The 6,906-nt window shown below is 40.2% G+C and overlaps 1 pseudogene; it reads right to left on the reverse strand.

Moving 5' to 3' along the window:
• Positions 1-4,902: 4,902 nt before the first annotated feature.
• Positions 4,903-5,668, reverse strand: LOC102239714 (annotated as a pseudogene).
• Positions 5,669-6,906: the final 1,238 nt, after the last annotated feature.

Genomic DNA, 6,906 nt, shown 5'->3' on the forward strand with positions numbered 1-6,906 from the left:
CTCTCATCATTGATGTTTCTATCTCTCTCTCCCTCTCCCTTCCTCTCTGAAATCAATAAAAATATATTTTTTTTAAAAAAAGAAAGAAATAGCTCCTCCGGGACCATACACCTGAGCCTTTTGCTGTCCACCCACCTGGCCCTGCTGTCTTTCCAAAGAGCCTGTGGGGGAGGTGCCGCCTCCGGAAGCCAGGCTGCTGAGGTGCAGTGTTATGAGGAGGTCTGATTTCAGTAAGGAAATTGGCCAAGTCAGATTGCGGGATGACTAGAAGGTTTCTCAAACACCATGTAGCAAGGGAGGGGCCGGTACACCCTCCAGGGAGTGGCCCCTGTGCGGGGAGAGGATGCCCTTAGTGCAAGGCGTTCATCTTCGTGCACAGCCGTGGGCGTGTGCACACAACCTGCCCTCACTTGAGATCGGATGTGAATTTTGGTTGAACCGCACAGAGGAATAGTTATGATAATCACAACCACTTATGGTGTCTGTATTAGCTTCCCGTGTCTGCTGTAACAAACACCACGAACTCGGTGGTTTAAAACAACATAACTCCATTCTCTCCCTGTTCTGGAGACCAGAAGTCCAAAGTCAAATGGCTGGCAGGGCCATGCTCCCTCTGAAGGCTCTAGGCCAGCCGTGAATAAAACTAAAAAAAAAAAAAAACCAAACCCTTTTTTTTAATGATGTTTACTTTGAATTTATATTAGTTCACACAAACACTCCATCCATGCTTTTGTTCCGGCCCTCCGGTCCAGTTTAAGAACCCATTGTGGCCCTCGAGTCAAAAAGTTTGCCCACCCCTGACCTGGACACTAGTGGTAGACTAGACCTCCTCCATCCACTATTAGACTTTTGGCCAATTTTCTACCACTTAACAATTTTATTGTATGTGGTAAGAACACTTACATGACTGTAACTTGATACTTGTTGAACAGCAATCCCCCATTTCTGAGACTCTACATCAGGGTGGGGAACCTTTTTTCTGCCAAGGGCCATTTGGATATTTATAAAGTCATTCACAGGCCATACAAAATTATCAACTTAAAAATTAGCCTACTATATTTGATCAAACATTTAATTAACTCACCCCTAATGCCTTGGCAGGGCCAGATCAATTGATCCCGTGAGCCTTATACGGCCGGCAGGCTGGACGGTCCCCACTCCTGCTCTACATGCTCAGACAGACTACTCTAGTAACAAACGCTAGACATGATCCCAGAGAGTCCTAGTCTTCCCACCATTTGTTTTAAATCAGCGGTTCTCAACCTGTGGGTCGCGACCCCTTTGGCGGTCGAACGACCCTTTCACAGGGGTCGCCTAAGACCATCCTGCATATCAGATATTTACATTACGATTCATAACAGTAGCAACATTACAGTTATTAAGTAGCAACAAAAATAATTTTATGGTTGGGTCACAACATGAGGAACTGTTTTAAAGGGCCAGAAGGTTGAGAACCACTGTTTTAAATGGTGAGAACAGAAACACCAACTCAGGAGAAGGGCTCAACTACTGTTTATGAGGCCTGACTTGAGCAGGTCACAATCTATACCAATACTGTCCAACAGAAATTTCTGTGACAATGGAAGTGTTCTATTTCTTCACTCTTCCAATATGGTAGCCACTAACCTCTTGTAGCTATGGAACACTTAATAGGCTTAGACAGAAATTTAATTTTAATTTTATTTACTTTTAACTAATTTAAAATTTATATAAGCACACATAGCAAGTGGCTAGTATATTGGACAATGAAGGTCTATACAGAGGATTTATAAGAGTCCCCTGATGGTCTCAAGGTGTAGGGTGGACAGGGATTGAAAGTTGGCATCGGAAATGCCACATATGTAATTTCAAATTATGACAGAACTCAGACTATTTCTCAACAATGAGAAAGGCCACTCCAAGAAAAAGTATAGAGATGAGCTCACAGTTAGTCTTTGAAGAGGAAGTCAGTCATTAGCTACCTTCTGACATCCTAGCAATTAACCAGTCCTGGGAGAAGAGCAGGTAAGTCCAGAGAGGTCCAACTACAGAGGAGATAAGAGACTATAAAAGTGAAAAGCCTCTCAGGCTTTCATCACAGGATAATCCAAGGCCTGAGAATTAATGGCAAAAGACTCAATAATAGCCTTTGTGAGGAAATAGGAGTGTAGCAGGATATCCTTTTTCCGCACTAAAGCACCCAATTCTTTCAATATTATATACAGCGGAAGCAATTAATTGTACCAGAAAGAAATCCACAGCTGGCTTTTCCTGATGGCCCCATAAGCAACAAGCACTATTGTTCAGCTTCCGGGACAGATGCAAAGTCATTCCACTGCACTGCCGAGATTTTTCTGATTGTTTAGTTTCACTCTTCCAAAGACAAAAGCACGTGCAACATCTAAAATTCAGTTCTTCTTGTCCTCACACATTTTCAGGATAAGCAGCTGTCAGAAAGTTAATTTTTGTTTGTAATATAATCCAAGCACAGGACTTGGTGCTAGTATTTCTTCTAAACTTTATATGACTGAATCACAAGTTATTCACTTTTGTTTGTTTTATGTGTTTATATGCACTTAAACTGTCCTGTCTCTGCTTTTGTGGTTAACATTCATAGTGTGGCTATTCAAGGATTGTGAATAACTAACAAATAAGATTATAGGTCAAAAACCTAGAAACTCAACATTTCAAGCTATTGGCCTGTATGGCATTGTTTTACCTTTTAGATGCATTAAAACACACTGTATTTCATTATTTCCTAGATCAGTGATGGCGAACCTATGACACGCATGTCAGAGGTGACATGCGAACTCATTTTTTTGGTTGATTTTTCTTTGTTAAATGGCATTTAAATATATAAAATAAATATCAAAAATATAAGTCTTTGTTTTACTATGGTTGCAAATATCAAAAATTTCTATATGTGACACGGCACCAGAGTTAAGTTAGGGTTTTTCAAAATGCTGACACGCCGAGCTCAAAAGGTTCGCCATCACTGTCCTAGATACAGTTTTTTGACATTCTGTCATCCTGAAATTAGGATATCTTGTAACTGGTGATGTGCCCTAGTTTCATTGGTTTTTCCTTCCTAGTTTTACATAAAATAATGATGCTTCTTATAATCAATCATATCTTAGTTTTGATGAAATATGGTTACATAGCATCAAAATTGATTAGTAAAATGTATAACTGCAAGTATAACAATAGAAATACTGCAAGTATTTCCTGACTTTAGAAACATTAAAAATGTCCACATATGGGACTTTAATGGACTTAATTTTGATAAATACGCATCTAGCCACTTTTATTTCCCCAAAATGCCCTGAAAAGTATATAGCATTTGTAATGTAATGCAATGTAGTGCAATATAAAGGGTGTCCCAAAATTCACGCAAGAAGTAATTTTGATAGAAAACACAGGTTTATAATTAAAAATTGTAATTTTTTTATTGATTCATAAAGTATACAGTATAGGGTTATGTATGGAATAGCATATCGGGTAAATGGCCTCCACGGCTTTGCTGGCACATACGCACTCTTTTGTTGAAATTTTCCATGACCGTTTTGCATAAATGTGGCTGAATTTCAATGAGGCTAATTTTCATCTTGATGGCTTGGTTAATTGACAAAATTGTTGCATTTGGGGTTCAGAAAATCCACGAGTGATTGTTGAGAAACAAATGCATCCACAACGTGTCACTGTTTGGTGCAGATTTGGGGCTGGAGGCATCATCGGACCATTCTTTGAAAATGTGGCTGCTCAGGCGATAACAGTTAATGGTGCTCGCTATCGAGACATGATAATCCATTTATCCGATATGCTATTCCATACACAACCCTATACTGTATACTTTGTGAATCAATAAAAAATTTAGAATTTTTAATTATAAACCTGTGTTTTCTATCAAAATTACTTCTTGCGTGAATTTTGGGACACCCTTAGAAAGCAGAATCACGTATGAGTTGCTTACACATATACATATGTATAAATATAATGTATGTTAATAAAAATCATATACAGGGTGTCCCAAAAACATGTATACACACTTTAATAGTTGATAACTCAATTTTCATTTCTTTTTAGGTTTAACTGATTTGAAATAATGGGTGGAGCCAGACCAAGCTTTAAACAAAGAAAATTTGTCCACTAGACATTTTTATGGGGATACATAAAAGATAAAGTTTATGGTACAAAACCTGCAACAGTTGACAAATTGAGGGCGCACAAATATTGTGAGAAATGATCCTTGGTTTCTTTTTCTTTTGATTCTTGATGTTTCTGATTCCATTGCTTTGGGTTATCAGCAGTGCCTGGACCAGAATGGTCATCAGTTTGAAAACAGGCATTGACAAAAAAAAAAAATTATTCATTTCTGTAGATTCTTTTAAATTTTGAACATGAACTCTATGTTAATAAATACTGACTTTATAATCATTCAAAATGTGTATACATTTTTTTGGGACACACATAAATACACCTATTACACTTTGAAATTTAATTTAGTTAAAAAATAACCAAAGTGTAATAGGTCATCATGCCTCTGCTCTCAGGACAGAGAAAGGCAGGGGTGAGGTGGTAACTGCTGCAGGATGGAGGAGACTCACCTGAGCCGGGTGCAGCTGCTCTGTGGGAGGAACTCCAGCCCTCCAGGCAGCACCTGAGAGCCAGAGAACGGTGAGCAAACAACAGGTGGAGTCCCAGAGGGCAGCAGGCATCAGGTAATAGGGGAAAGGAGGCCCTATAGATGCGTAGGATACGGATGCAGAGAAATTAGGAACAAAGAGCTGAAGGCAAGGACAGGTTGCCAGCAGCGTTATCTAATAGTACATAGCAAAGTCTGTGTTGCAAGGATGGAGCAGACTCCAGAGAGCAGAGTCAAGACGACAGGCAGAAAAAGCCAAGCTCGTGCAAGTTAACAGACTCGCACAAGTAAAGGGCTGCATGTCGTCATCTTCGTCAGCAGCAAGTTTTACTTTTTCTGCAGAACCTTGCTACCACCTCCAGGGGCCGACCGCTTTCCAGGCATGCTTAGGCGTTTCACATCCTCCTCATCGTCATCTTCTGACTCTGCATCTTCCTCCACAGCTACCAAGTGCTGTCCACTAATGTGCACAGGCCTGAACCACACTTCAACGTAAGACCACAGGTGGTGTTACTGCAAAGCCACCAAGGGACACCGTTGGCTGTACAGACATTTTCAAAGTTGCCGGTGTTACTTTAGTTGGACTGCATTCGTAATTCATTGCCTCTGCTTCGACAATGTGCAGTTCATCCTTTGCTCCAGCCCCTAAACCAGTGATGGCGAACCTTTTGAGCTCGGCGTGTCAGCATTTTGAAAAACCCTAACTTAACTCTGGTGCCGTGTCACATATAGAAATTTTTGATATTTGCAACCATAGTAAAACAAAGACTTATATTTTGATATTTATTTTATATATTTAAATGCCATTTAACAAAGAAAAATCAACCAAAAAAATGAGTTCGCGTGTCACCTCTGACACGCGTCATAGGTTCGCCATCACTGACCTAGACTGACCGTTCGTAAAGATAATTGGTGCTCATTTTCATCATTGTCCACCTTAAAGTGATAATCTTTGTCAGCCTTTAGTTCACAACCTAAAAGATAGTTCTGGGGCCTCAGAGGGCTCTTGTCCACGTCCATAGAATCTTCCATGGGGTGAGCACGTGCTTAGGTGAGAGAGAAGGCGGACGGAGATGAATGGCTCTGGGCTGCAGAACAGATGCGCAGGACGGAATCACACCAGGGCAAGGGGTTGGGTTTTATGGTACAGGGTTTATGGATAGTAGGGAGAGGAGGACTGGAGACCAGGGACTAGGTAGGATCAAGTGATGGCTACTTTGCAGTGAGGGCCTCAGTAAAGTGTCTTTTAACCAAAGTAAACAAGTGCTTTGAAGCAAAGAGAAATGAAAATGGAAATGGGAAAAGAAGCAAGTTATTTAGAAGTAAAAATAAAAGGGAAAGTAAGATATATGATTATAAAGAAAAGAACAAATTTAGATTTTTAAACTTTTCTCTATGTTGTGCACTGAGTTATATTTATATGCAATCTTTTTTTAAACATAATTTTTTTGGTTTGGTCCTTCTAAACCAGGGGTCCTCAAACTTTTTAAACAGGGGGCCAGTTCACTGTCCCTCAGACCGTTGGAGGGCTGGACTATAGTTTTAAAAAAAACTATGAACAAATTCCTATGCACACTGCACATATCTTATTTTTTTAAAATATATTTTTATTGATATTTTACAGAGAGGAAGGGAGAGGGATAGAGAGTTAGAAACATCGATGAGAGAGAAACATCGACCAGCTGCCTCTTGCACACCTCCTACTAGGGATGTGCCTGCAACCAAGGTATATGCCCTTGACCGGTATCGAACCTGGGACCCTTCAGTCCGCAGGCCGGCGCTCTATCCACCGAGCCAAACCGGTTTTGGCCACATATCTTATTTTGAAGTAAAAAAACAAAACGGGAACAAATACAATATTTGTATTTGCATGTGGCCCGCGGGCCGTAGTTTGAGGACCCCTGTTCTAAACCATGACCATATTGTTAACCAATGATGTAGTCGTGTCCATGCTGAAAAATGTCCGTTTCCTCTACTCTTCATTATGCTTTTGTCCACTTAACATTAGGCCTGGAACCAACCTCAAGCATCCCCGCCAAGGGCATCCCTCTCCATACCCACAAAACTTAGCACTGCCTTTGCCTCATAAAGTCTCTACAACAGGAAAATGACTTTGGATGGATTAACTTGATTTAATCTATTGAACTACTGCCTTCCCTGAAAGTAGAAGTCTCCATTTCACTGAAGAATGTACAATCCATAGCTTCCTTGACCTATCCTCATCCTTTAAAAAAATATGTATATTTTTATTGATTTCAGAGAGGAAGAAAGAGGGCGAGAGAGAT

Source organism: Myotis brandtii, unplaced genomic scaffold (assembly GCF_000412655.1).
Source record: "Myotis brandtii unplaced genomic scaffold, ASM41265v1 scaffold33, whole genome shotgun sequence".
Taxonomy (NCBI): domain Eukaryota; kingdom Metazoa; phylum Chordata; class Mammalia; order Chiroptera; family Vespertilionidae; genus Myotis; species Myotis brandtii.